The 13,068-nt window shown below is 37.4% G+C and overlaps 1 long non-coding RNA gene and 1 pseudogene across 2 annotated transcripts; one reads left to right on the forward strand and one right to left on the reverse strand.

Annotated features, from left to right (window-relative positions):
- Positions 1-811: 811 nt before the first annotated feature.
- Positions 812-1,264, reverse strand: LOC139363119 (small ribosomal subunit protein eS24 pseudogene; annotated as a pseudogene).
- Positions 1,265-3,091: 1,827 nt separating this feature from the next.
- LOC105465488 (uncharacterized) lies at positions 3,092-12,822 on the forward strand. Of its 2 annotated transcripts, XR_977540.3 has the most exons (4): positions 3,092-3,713; positions 6,629-6,776; positions 7,897-7,965; positions 12,604-12,822. It is a non-coding gene; the product is annotated as an uncharacterized lncRNA (long non-coding RNA). The 2 variants fall into 2 exon arrangements; XR_977539.3 differs by lacking the exon at positions 7,897-7,965 and having other exon boundaries at positions 3,125-3,713.
- Positions 12,823-13,068: the final 246 nt, after the last annotated feature.

Here is a 13,068-nt window from a genome sequence, read left to right on the forward strand (position 1 = left end):
GTGTCCAAATAAGGCAAATGCCAACCTGTAACCAATCCAGTCATTCTGTACCTCACTTCTGATTTCTGTACGTCATTTCCCATTTTTGTCTATAAATCTTCTACTATGTTGCTGTGCTGGAGTCTCTAAATCTGCTGTGATTTGGGGGGCTGCCTGATCCATTAATTGCTCATTGCTCAGTTAAACTCCTTTAAATTTATTTTGGCTGAAATTTTTCTGTTATCAGATGGTGTCAGAAGCAGGATCCAAAGTAGAGCTTCTAGCAAGCACTAGGAGCACTGAATGAACACACAAGGTACCTGCAGGACCCACTTTTGTCCATTAATCTCTCAGAGCATCTGGGGATCATGGGTAAGCTCTCTGTCTTGGATTTCAGAGCTCCATGGATTTGTGCTTTTAGCTCGCTGCCCAAAGTGCTGGTATTACAGGTTGTTTGCCTTTTAAATACACTACGAAAAAAAAAAGAAAAAGAAGGGAAAGACAAAGACAGACTGTTTGGAAAGCTAAGTCTTCCCTCCATTAATGAGTAAAGGTTTTTGACTTTTTAAAAAATTTTGAGTCATCATTTTGGCTAAATGAATAACTTGGGGTGACCTGGAATTCTAGTTCATAATATCAAGTGTTTTAAACATTTAACATATTGAATAGGCTTCCGCAAATCAAATTTTAGCTTCAAAATGGTCTTCTTCCTTAGGTTCTGGTTTTTTTTTTTTTTTTTTTTGAAAGTTTTTAGTTTATTAATCTGCTTGTGAAAAATCCAAAATGGACACAGGTAGCCTTTACTGCAGCACCTTTACTCTTTCGGCTGTGATCCAATCTCCAGCTCACTTTTTGCCAGCACCAACATTGGCCTTTGCAGTCCCCCTGACTTTCTTCATTCTGTTCTTGCGTTCCTTTCGTTGCTTTCTTGAGGTCTTTTTCTTCTCATACAGGCCATGTCTTGCAAGTCTATGTTTGGGTTCATTTTTCTTTGCATAATCCAGGGAGTCATAAAAAATCATAAAAAATCATGCCAAAGCCAGTTGTCTTGCTACCACCAAAATGAGTTCTGAATCCAAATACAAAGATGACATCCGGTGTGGTCTTGTACATTTTGGCTAGTTTTTCCCGAATTTCTGTCTTAGGCACTGTTGCCTTCCCAGGGTGAAGGACGTCAATGACCATTTGTTTCCTCTGAAGTAGTCGGTTGGTCATGAACTTTCTAGTGCGGATAGTTATGGTGTCGTTCATGATGGCGGGCCTATCTTTAGACAGTCAGGGAGGAAAAGAGAGCCAGGTTCTGTTTTTTGTGGCCTGATGCTAACAATGTTTTCTTAAAGGTCTCAAGGCCATGTTTTCTTCTAGCATAATATTCTGTGCAGTGCAGAACGTCTTCTCTTTTGTCTTTTGGTAACTGGCCTAACAGATTTTACGTTTTATCAAAATAATTCCTATGCTATTATTTTTAAGTTAAGTTTGCTTAGGAAAAACTGAGATTAAAAAAAATTAATTGCCGGGCGCGGTGGCTCAAGCCTGTAATCCCAGCACTTTGGGAGGCCAAGACGGGCGGATCACGAGGTCAGGAGATTGAGACCATCCTGGCTAACATGATGAAACCCCGTCTCTACTAAAAATACAAAAAACTAGCCGGGCGAGGTGGCGGGCGCCTGTAGTCCCAGCTACTCGGGAGGCTGCGGCAGGAGAATGGCGTGAACCCGGGAGGCAGAGCTTGCAGTGAGCTGAGATCCGGCCACTGCACTCCAGCCTGGGCGACAGAGCAAGACTCCGTCTCAAAAAAATAAAAAAATAAAAAATAAAAAAAATAAAAAAAATTAATTAAGGTTATTAGATTCTTGAATCTTCGTGTCATCTCAGACCTGGTAGAAGATGCCAATCAAAATTAACTGCATTAAAGCCTCATCTTTAATTAACTGCATTAAAGCCTCAAAATTAACTGCATTCCTGAGACACAGGGTCAGAAATTAAAGTTATTCAACTCCTCAAGGCCCAGGGACAATCGTGGAAGAGGGGGGCATGTAAGATAGTAAGGGCCGATTTTGAGAGATAAAATAAGTTATTTCTCTATAAACTAATCATTAATGTCAAAGGCACGCTGATGCAACACCAGCATATGAGCCCCTGTGTCAGATTACCAACGTTTTCATGAAACATTAAATGACTCCTTAATAAAGGTTATAGGCCGGGCATGGTGGCTCAAGCCTGTAATCCCAGCACTTTGGGAGGCCGAGACGGGTGGATCACGAGGTGAGGAGATCAAGACCATCCTGGCTAACACGGTGAAACCCCGTCTCTACTAAAAAATACAAAAAAAAAACTAGCCGGGCGAGGTGGCGGGCGCCTGTAGTCCCAGCTACTCGGGAGGCTGAGGCAGGAGAATGGCGTAAACCCAGGAGGCGGAGCTTGCAGTGAGCTGAGATCCGGCCACGGCACTCCAGCCTGGGTGACAGAGCGAGACTCCGTCTCAAAAAAAAAATAAATAAAAATAAATAAATAAATAAATAAATAAATAAATAAATAAAGGTTATAAAGACTTATGGAAGTTATAACTTAAAATCAAGATGAAATTTTAGAAGTGGTTTATAAAATTTTGGAAAACAAATTTAATTGACTTCATGCTGTTTTATTAGGGCTTACTGTTTGGAAAATTAGTCTCTCTCAAAGAATGAAGGTTTTTGCCTTTTTTTTTTTTTTTGAAATCCTTGAGTTATCACTTTGGTTAAATGAATGGCTTATTTTATACTGACCTGTAATCCTATTTTGAAATATCGAGTGTTTTAAACCTTTGGTAATTGACAAACTTTCCAAAATCAAATTATAAATTATGTCTTTTTCTGACCTAATTAATCCTTTAAGATGTTATTAATAAGTTCCCTAAACTCCAAAAATCACATATTTGGCTTATTTGGTATAAAAATTACACAGGAAGAATTGTCAAATATAAAATGGTGTTTGATTTTCTTTGGGCTGTATTTGTATAAATATGTTATTGGTACCTCTTCTAAAATTATGAGAAATTCCTATAATTTTGATGTGACTTAATGTATGTTATCAGTAATAATTATAATTGTTATGTTAAATTATTGTGTGCCATAGAGGTAACAAATTTCCTTGTCAATTGTGTCTTTGAGTATGGCTATCCTGAAAGTTTTTGCCATCCATGGACACTGACTGTCTTGTTTTGGTCCTCTGATAACTTTGAAGATTGTGACATCAGAATAGAGGAAAAACTTTCAGTACTCACGGAGAGCTGAAATGATCATGAATATCAAGCAGAACAGGAACTAACATAATGGACTAAACTAATAGAAGACTGAAGTAATCTTTTTAAGTTTTGCTTAAAACATTGGTGATCCTTTGTTTTGTTTTTCAGAGTCAACAACTTTAAGTTATTTACAAATTTTAACAATTGAGTATACTCCTATGAACAAAATTTGGAGCATATTTGTTTCTCTCTACCTTATTTCTACAGAATTTAGAAGCTATTTGTGAGCATTCTTAACTTGTGATAATACAATTAGTAGCATACGTGCAATAAGAGTCTGTTTTCATTTGTAACAGGACACAATTGGAGAACTGGTTATTTTACCAAGACTTTTACTGGAATGGTGTGTTTTCCATTTAGGAATCAAACTTACTGAGCCAATAAAACTCCTTGGAAAAACTGTCCACATACCTTTGTCTACACAGTTCCTGTACAGGGTTCCTGACCTGTGGTAAGTAAGGAATGTACTTTCTGACAAGTCCAGAACCCCAGGTTTATCTTGGAACCTCAAGAGGAGAGGAATTCACCCAAATCATAGGTATTTAATGGTATAAATACATGACTGGGCTCGACTTATTCCTTCTATGGAACAAAGTTCCATCAAGGCCAATGTAAAAGCCTATGTAAGCCAGGCATGGTAGCTCATGCCCTTAATCCCAGCACTTTGGGAGGGTGAAGTGGGTGGATCACTTGAGGTCAGGAGTTCAACACCAGCCTGGCCAACATGGTAAAACCCCATCTTTACTAAAAATACAAAAAAAAATTGGCCAGGTGGAATCCCAGCTACTTAGGAGGCTGAGGTAGGAGAATCGCTTGAACCCAGGAAATGGAGGCTGTGTTGAACCAAGATCGCACCACTGCACTCCAGCCTGGGTGACAATGTGAGACTCCATCTCAAAAGAAAAAAATAACAGTTATGTAAAAATTAATTATTCTTGCTGCACTGTATACAAATAAGCCAAATATAATAAAGCAAACTAGTCCTACTATGGTTTGTCTTTAGTAAAAATGGGAAACTAGAGAGAAAAATTAGTTTTCAAAAACTGTAGTACACCTGTTGTTAGATTCTAGTCTTGCCTAATGTTTTTCAATTTTTATTATCTTCTACATTTTGGATCAAATTCTATTTTTTCTTGGCTAGAAGACTTTAAAATAATGTTTTCCTTTTTTTCCTTTTTTTCCCATTTTTCCTAATTCAGAGTCATTGAAAACTAAGCTGTGCTTTCATAAAGCCCTGCAAACTGAAGCTAGACAGCTTAAACTTCAGAAGAAAATAACAGCAACCTATTTACATACATAAGCCACTTTCATACCTGCCTACTGATGTATGGGCTTCAGAGTAATGTGGCCTATATTGATTTTCCAGGATGTTCTTTGTTGTTGTTTTTCTCCCTTCCTCCCACTATTTTCTTTTCATAGTACATGACACTTCACAACCTTCTAAAAATGAGCTTTCCTAATATCTCAAGACCCACCTGACTAGGAATAAACCATCCTAACCATGAGAGATCAGATGAAACCTGAGACCAGAGACTCATTTTCTTCTAAAATGTTTTCTCCAAAAGATTTTAAAAATTAAAAGGAGGGAAATGTGAAAGGAAAATACCTTGCAGGACTGAATATCTTAGTGATTTGGCCCCCAACATCACTAAGCTAAAGGGTAAAGTCAAGATGGGAACTGCTTAAGGCAAACCTGCCTCCAATTCTATTCAAAATCACCCCTCTGGCTGGGCGCGGTGGCTCAAGCCTGTAATCCCAGCACTTTGGGAGGCTGAGGCGGGCGGATCACAAGTTCAGGAGATCGAGACCACAGTGAAACCCCGTCTCTACTAAAAATACAAAAAATTAGCCGGGCGCGGTGGCGGGCGCCTGTAGTCCCAGCTACTCAGGAGGCTGAGGCAGGAGAATGGCGGGAACCCGGGAGGCGGAGCTTGCAGTGAGCCTTGATCGCCCACTGCACTCCAGCCTGGGCAACAGCGTGAGACTCCGTCTCAAAAAAAAAAACAAAAAAAAAAAAAACAAAATCACCCCTCTGTTCATTGAAATAAATACATATCTGATTGCTTTCTTTGGAGAGGCTAACAAGAAACTATAAAGAATGCAACCATTTGTCTCTTATCTACCTTTGACCTGGAAGTCCCCTCCCCACCTTTCCAGACCGAATCAATGTTCATCGTACATATGTTGACTGATGTCTCATATCTCCCTAAAATGTATAAAACCAAAACTGCTGACCACCACTCAGGACTTCCTGAGGCTGTGCCACAGGCATGTGTTCTCAACCTTGGCAAAATAAACTTTCTAAATTAACTGAGACCTGTCTCAGATTTTCAGAGTTCACATTTCAAATGACAATTATAGCAGAGAGGTAAGGTTGAAGAGGAGACTGAAGGATCTTTTCAATATTAAGGGTTTCATTAAAGCAAACTGCTGAGGCCTGCTGGCATTAGGAAATAAAGTTCTTCATTTGTGGGTAGAGATCTTCTTTACATAATTTTTTGCATAGAATGCTTTTGAAACCCTCAACAGGTATGCTCAGAGTAACACAAAAAAGTCACATCAAAGGAGTGCCTAGACAAGTGAAGCTTTCCCCTCTGTAGTCAGTGAGGTTTCACATCTGACAACTTTCTCTGAAGCGGCCAGAGGCCCTTTCTATCATTATTAAAAATAGATGAAAATAGTTGACCCATGTTGAGGTTTTGTTTTCTGAATGAACAATATTTTTGAGTGACAAAGTTGTTTCCCAAATATTATATTTGGGTGGATCAAGTGATGAATGAGTAAGTTATCTGTGCCTCTAAGTATCTTGCCATTGTACTGCCATTGTTTTATTTAGCAATAAAATGTTACTGAAACAGCAGTAACAAATAGAAAACCTTCCTATTTTCCCTTACTAGTTAATGTGAGAAGACATCACCTGCCTGTTTCAGTCCCACAAAAATGGTTTTAATATAGGGTCACACAAAATTCAAAGGTTTTATGGCCCATTATAAAACAGCTCTTTGTCTTTTCCCACTAATTCCCTAGTGTCACATTTAACAAAACAAGGAAACTATGGATAATAGAGGTATTTGCAGATTAGCTTTCAAAACCATAAATAACATAGGGTTTTGCTCACCTATAAATATTAAGACAGCTTATTAATGTTTAATCCCCTTCCTCTTTATAATTGTTGCTAACATTTTAACCAAAATTGAGAAATTTTTCTCTACTGCTTTCTTACATTGACAGAGTACACATTCGTAAGATTTTATCATCAGACTTCATGGTATAAAGAGACATCACCTGAACACCTACCTACATCTGACAGCCCCTGTTTTGGAAGATGCATCTGCTTTATGCTTTCTTTATTTTGCTCTCTCTTAGCAATGGTTTTAATCCTAACTGTCATGGAAGATGTAACTGTGATTCTGTGCAGTCAGTGTAATGCTACAGACTAACGGAGGTATCATCAAGTATTCCTTCTGCCATCAAGAGGCTCTACATTAGCCACAGAAAAATTCAACACCTCCAGGTAACTATATCATGTGGCACTCAAATTACTGCAATCTTATTTCGTGAGACAGTGTGAGGGGCAAGTGTGGGATTGTTAAATTTATTTTAAATAATCATAACTTAAATGTGCTAGTTATCAAAGTAGGGTAGTTGAACTAGCTATCTGCTTGCTCTGTACTATTGAGATGGGTATATGCCTCTGGATGTTTATTTTTAGGAAAACAACAAAAGTCAGAATCTACAGTTAATGATATTCTATTTTAATATTTATTCAAAAACATTAAAAACTATGTTGCTGCAAAGTAAAAATGACTCTTGCTTAACAAAAAGTATACTGCTACATTTTGTCCCCAGGATTAAGAATAAATCCTTTCGGGGAAAATGTAGTTTTGTTTATTCCATGGATGGAAGATGATACTTAGAGCAACATCAGACTACCAAAGCGAACCCAGTATATCAGAAGAATTCACACAAACCCTGTGTATCAGTCAGGTATCAGTGTCTTTGTGGAAACCTATACAGAGGAAATAAATTTTTTTGTTTTGCCAAGTTACCCACAGTTCTCATTCTATGTGCTTTTAATTATGACTTTTATTTTTATGCCCACTTATGCAGACAGCACTGAAAAGAGTGCTATGGATTTGTCTGACTTATATAATATAAATGAACTTTTATTTTTGATCTCTGATATTTTGAAAGTTATCAAGAGACTAGAGTTCTCATCCCAGTTTTCCCCCTAATTAGAGATATGACTATCTTAGGCTGGCTGTTAAAAAAATCTTTGGGCAGCACCTTTATGAAGTGAGAAGGTTAGATTAGATAGGTGATCCCAGGCCCCTTCCAGATGGAAAATTCTATGGCTGTCTAATTTTCCCTTTACTATTCACTGCTTCCCCCTTAAAGATCTGAATCCTAAGATAAAGTAATGCCTCTCTGTGAGCCAGGTGCAGAGGGGCAGCAGGTGAGTGTACCTTACCTTCAAACAGAGACACCATCCCTTTAATTTGGTTAAGAAATGTTCATATGGGTGTCCCATAAACACATAGAGTTTAAAATATGTAGCATGGTATTTAGATCCTGGCTCAATAAACACAGTTGTCTTGTCTCCATCTGTTTGCTTTCCTCTTCTAACCCTGTAGTGCCTAACACCAGATAGCAAGTCTGACCCCATTAAGTGTAAATTTTCAAGCAAGACACCTGGTTAAAGGGTAAGCTACTTAAATATTTGCCCTGAGGACTTGACATGCTTATTGAAAGCAGAATGTCAACTAATCCTAGTAATGATTACACACTGGTACTTTGTAGCCAACAAGATAAAATTATACCTCTTATTAAATTCAGTTATTGGATGAGTCAGTTTGTCATTGGTTTAGTTTCATTGAACAGCAGCATTGCCACTTCCCTGACTTTAAGTTAGGTAATTATCTCTTGTAAGGACTGTTCACAACAGAAACATAATAAAAGACAGGATTGTTTTGTTAAGGAAAATGAAAGTTCTTTTTGTTGATGAAAGTTCTGACCAATGATACTTCTCTTTTAAAAATACTTAGGTTTTAAGTTATCATATCTCACTTGCATAGGTTTTAAATGACCATATCTCATTTGCATTTGGTAAATACAATGTACATTCTGTTTATTGGGTTTGAATTTACGGAATCATTCAATATGTTCCAAAACTTCAGTAGAGTGTTGGGTTGCATACTCAATTCCTGCCATCCTAATTCTCAATGAATAGCTGGCCTCCCATTTTATTGACAAATCATGACAAGACTTGATCTCCCTCAGTCCCTGCTCACTGTGTACAAATTTGTCTCCATCCACTTTTGCAAACTCTTTTCTCCAGAGAGGACATGTCTCTCCTTGTATTCAAGGCCCTTGATTCCATCCTTCACACCTCTCCCCAGACCTTGCTGTCTCACTTTCTGTACCCCCATATATTCAACTGCTCTTTCTTTACTAGTTGCTCTTTACCTGCCTTGGCCTCCAGAGTGCTGAGAGCTACCACACCTGACTTTTTTCTTTTGTCACTCGTGTATTTGGTGTTATATCTAAGCTAGCTTTACCTAACTCAAGTTCATGAAAATGTAATGCCTATATTATATTCTAAGAGTTTTATAGTTTTAGCTTGTACATTTTGGTCTATGATCCATTTTGAGTTAATTTTTGTGTATGGCATAAGAAAGGAATTCAGCTTCATTCTTTTGTTTCCTCTGTCCTGTTCTGTTGCTATGCACTAACTCAGACTTTAGTCTCAAGCCATGATGAACTGCTTGACTGTGTTGAGTGAAATACACAATGAACAGCTGATTACATGTGATACCAAATGGACAGTGTACTAGGTGACCCAAGTCACTCCTATTTAGAGGATTGTAGGTTTGGTTCAGTACTTTGTGTCCACATATGTAAAATATCCTTAAGTTTACTTCACTATTGCCATTCAAATGGATAAGCAAAAGTGATATATTCTCTTCAGAGGTAGAAGACAAATGGGAATGTAGTTATGGTAGCAGTTAGTTAAAATGATTGTACTTCTTTTGTAGAAGAGAAGAAGCTTCTTCAAATTCTTCCTAAGAAATATATAAACAAGGATTCATTACTGAATGGGGGGATTATGGATTATTTTATACTCTCTCTATATTTTCCAGAATTTAAAAATTGTTTGGAAAGAACAAATGTTGCTTTGATGATCAGGAAAAAAATCCAGCATTGTTTTACAAACTCCTTCCTGGCTTGGTTCACACAAGTCTGAAACCATCACTTTGTGTGTATGTCAGTTTCGTTGTACATTGGCTCTATAAGGAGCCGGACAAGGGTGTGTTCCCTTTTACTATGTGGAGCAGGGTCTGCCCAGGATTGAAACCAGAAACAAAGCCTCTCCTGGGGAAGCTAGCAGGAGCTATCCTGTGCCCTACTTCATTTTACTGGCCTTGCTTTTTAAGCAATATGGGAAAAGCTGCCGGTAGCCCCAAGGTTAGCTCTACGGCAAAAGCATCTCTTTCCACATAATTGTTCGAGGCCCTGCTTAAGCCATGGAAATGGAAAAATGGGTCTGGCAGAATTTTTTCCCTTTGTCAGTTCTGCAAACCCAACTGAAAAGCTGAAAGTCAGCAGGAGTCTTCCTCATTGTTATGTGGCACCATACCTCTGTTTTCTTCAGCTAAAGGATGTTATAGCAGTAAGGCTAAAAATATATGCACTGGGGTAAGATAAACCTGGGTTAGTAGCCCAACTTTTCCACTAGAAAATGATATACTTGGACAGGTTATTCCACCTTCTTGAGCCTTAGTTTCCCTCTCTGAAAATGGAATAATTATGCTTATGCCTAGGGCTTTGTGAAAATTAAATGTAGTAAATATTTCTAAAATTGTAGCCATTTTAATTAATAATCAAATGTAATCTCTATTGACCCTAACAAAAAAAAAAAAAAAAAAAAGGAGGAAAGAAATAAAATGCTTTCTATGCTTAATAATAGTCATTTAAGAATATGAAGTCTATTTAGGCCAATCTGTATACTTTATAAATAGAAATCAAGACAAATTGAAGCTTTGACACCATCCCTTGCCCATTCCCAAAATAAATTGCCCATTCTGATCCATGTCATCTCTGAGACTTATTGCATAGTTAGTAATCATTTTTTGTGTATAGTCACTCAGATATAAGTGGAAATATAATACCCAGTTCTTTTTTGGGAATCTCAACAGTCCAAGACATAAAGATATATGTGTAGAGACATTTCTGACTTTATATAAAAGATAAGCCTACAAAAAGACATTTCAGAATGGAATGTAAAGAACACTGAGTCTTCAGCAAGTTATTTAACTTTTTAGGCCTGAAATTCTTTATTCCTGAAATGGGAGATTTAGATTAGATAATCCCTAAAATCTCTGCTTTTCTAAAGCTCTGTGATTGGTGTCTAGATCTTGAGCCTCTTTTGAAAAACATTAATTTCAGGCCAAATGCAATAGAAAATGCTTTAGAAAATGGTGTAGCTAAGGAAGAAAGGGGTTTGCAGTTCAACAGACCTTGCTGAAATTCTGAATTCTTTCACATTCTAGTTCTCCTAGTCTCCTCATCTAGAAGCCAGTGTTGATAATAGTAAACTTGCTGGGTTATTAGGAGATTGGTGATAATACATAAAAAAGCACTTGGCACTCATAGATACTCAATGAATGCAAGAATAAAATCTCTATCATTATTGTGACTAGGACTATTCAATATAACTGATAAATCATTAAGAAAATATAAAATGTTAGCAGCAATATGTAACTCAAGGCAACTGCCAAAACTATTATGATTAAAAATATTCATTTATGGCTGGGCACGGTGGCTCAAGCCTGTAATCCCAGCACTTTGGGAGGCCGAGACGGGTGGATCACGAGGTCAGGAGATTGAGACTATCCTGGCTAACACGGTGAAACCCCGTCTCTACTAAAAAATACAAAAAACTAGCCGGGCGAGGTGGCGGGTGCCTGTAGTCCCAGCTACTAGGGGAGGCTGAGGCAGGAGAATGGCGTGAACCCGGGAGGCGGAGCTTGCAGTGAGCTGAGATCCGGCCACTGCACTCCAGCCTGGGCGACAGAGCGAGACTCCGTCTCAAAAAAAAAAAAAAAAAAAAAAAAATATTCATTTATGGAAATTTTAACTGGAGAGTGTCCTAATGAAGTAACATATTAGGAGACGTTTAAAAATACATGATAATTCACATCACATATCCTCCCAGAATATAAGTACCTATAATAAATATATGATACAAAATTAACTCACCTTGAAGGTGTTAACCATGTATTGGTATTATGAAAGTGCTCAACTGCATAATTAAGTCAAATATTTAAAAACTGTGTATAGTAAGACACATGAAATTGTATACTGAAAACTCCAGCTTCATTGAATTCTAAGGCAGATTGAAAATTTTGTGAAGATTCATCAACCTGAAGAAAACACAGAACAATTCCTTTTTCTGCTTAAACATAACCTTACTCCTGACACCAAATAAAGATAATTACATCATTGAGCAAAAGACATGGGTATTAAGCTGGGAGGTTGGCAGGCATGTAGGGGAACTTACAAAACACGAAGAAAGTATATCAGATTTGGCAAATATCTAAATTCTAGAGGAAGAGTGGCATTAGGTCTGGGATATATGCACAAATGAACTCTTTGCTCTACAGAGACAGAGGGAGATAACATGTATACATTTGTTTACGATTTTTTTTTTCATTGGTGAAGTGAAAATTGGGTATAGGAAACAGGCTCATTTTCCAAAATACAATATAGTTGAAACTGTTTTCAGTAAATGCATCCTAGTGATAACAGACTGGGACATTTACATTTTTATAGCTTTTAATGCCTTTTAAAAATATGTGATTCATAATGTTAAACAATGCAAAATGTAGCTAGTGAAAATCCTTTGTAATCTTACCCTCTAGATTTAGAAACTACTAACAATTTGATAAGAGATTTCCAGATTGTTTCAATTTGTGGCTATTATGAGATGATACAACAAAGAACATCCTAGTGCATAAATCATTTTGCAATTTGTATCTCTGCCTAGAAGTAAATTTGCTGGGTCAGAGAATATGTAGTAAAAGTTGGCCAATATTATGTATCTATCAATAATGTGTGAAAGTGCTTAGAATAATTTTCATACCTTACACTTATGTTATCAATCATAAATAAAAATATTCAGGATCTGAGTTTCAACCCTTTTCCAAGAGATAATCTAAAACAGAACCTGAAGAGAAATCTGAAGTATTATTAGTATTGTAATGACAGTGTATATGGTATTTTTAAAACAATATTAATTTATTGCTTTTTCTTCCCCTTCCCTGCCTCCACATTTTTTGTAGCTGTCTGACTTCACCCGAATGTTGGCTGTAGAAGATTCTATTCTGCTGGCCAGTGGAACAGAGTCAGTAGAAAATGACACCTTCAAAGCTCTGAGTGCTTTGAAGACCTTAGAACTCTGGAAAAAATAAGTTAAGAAGAGTCCCTAGTGCTCTCCCAGCCAGTCTTGAAATGTGAAAACTAAATGATAACTCAATAAATGTCATACATGGATCAGATTTTGAAGGACTGAAGAAATTAAAAATCCTTGAACTTTAAAACAACCTGATCTCTTCCTTCTCTCCCAGCACACTCTCCTCCCTTGTCAGTTTGCAAAGTTTGATGTTGGATGTAACAGTATAGAGGCTGTAGCTGGACCCCTGATACTTCCCCATCTGACACACATGAGCCTGGAGAATAATAAGGTACATCTTATACGACAGCTTCTTTATTTCTCTATAGTCTTTGCAATTTCTCAGTTTCAGTGG

Source organism: Macaca nemestrina, chromosome 5, assembly GCF_043159975.1.
Source record: "Macaca nemestrina isolate mMacNem1 chromosome 5, mMacNem.hap1, whole genome shotgun sequence".
In the NCBI taxonomy this organism is placed as follows: Eukaryota; Metazoa; Chordata; class Mammalia; order Primates; family Cercopithecidae; genus Macaca; species Macaca nemestrina.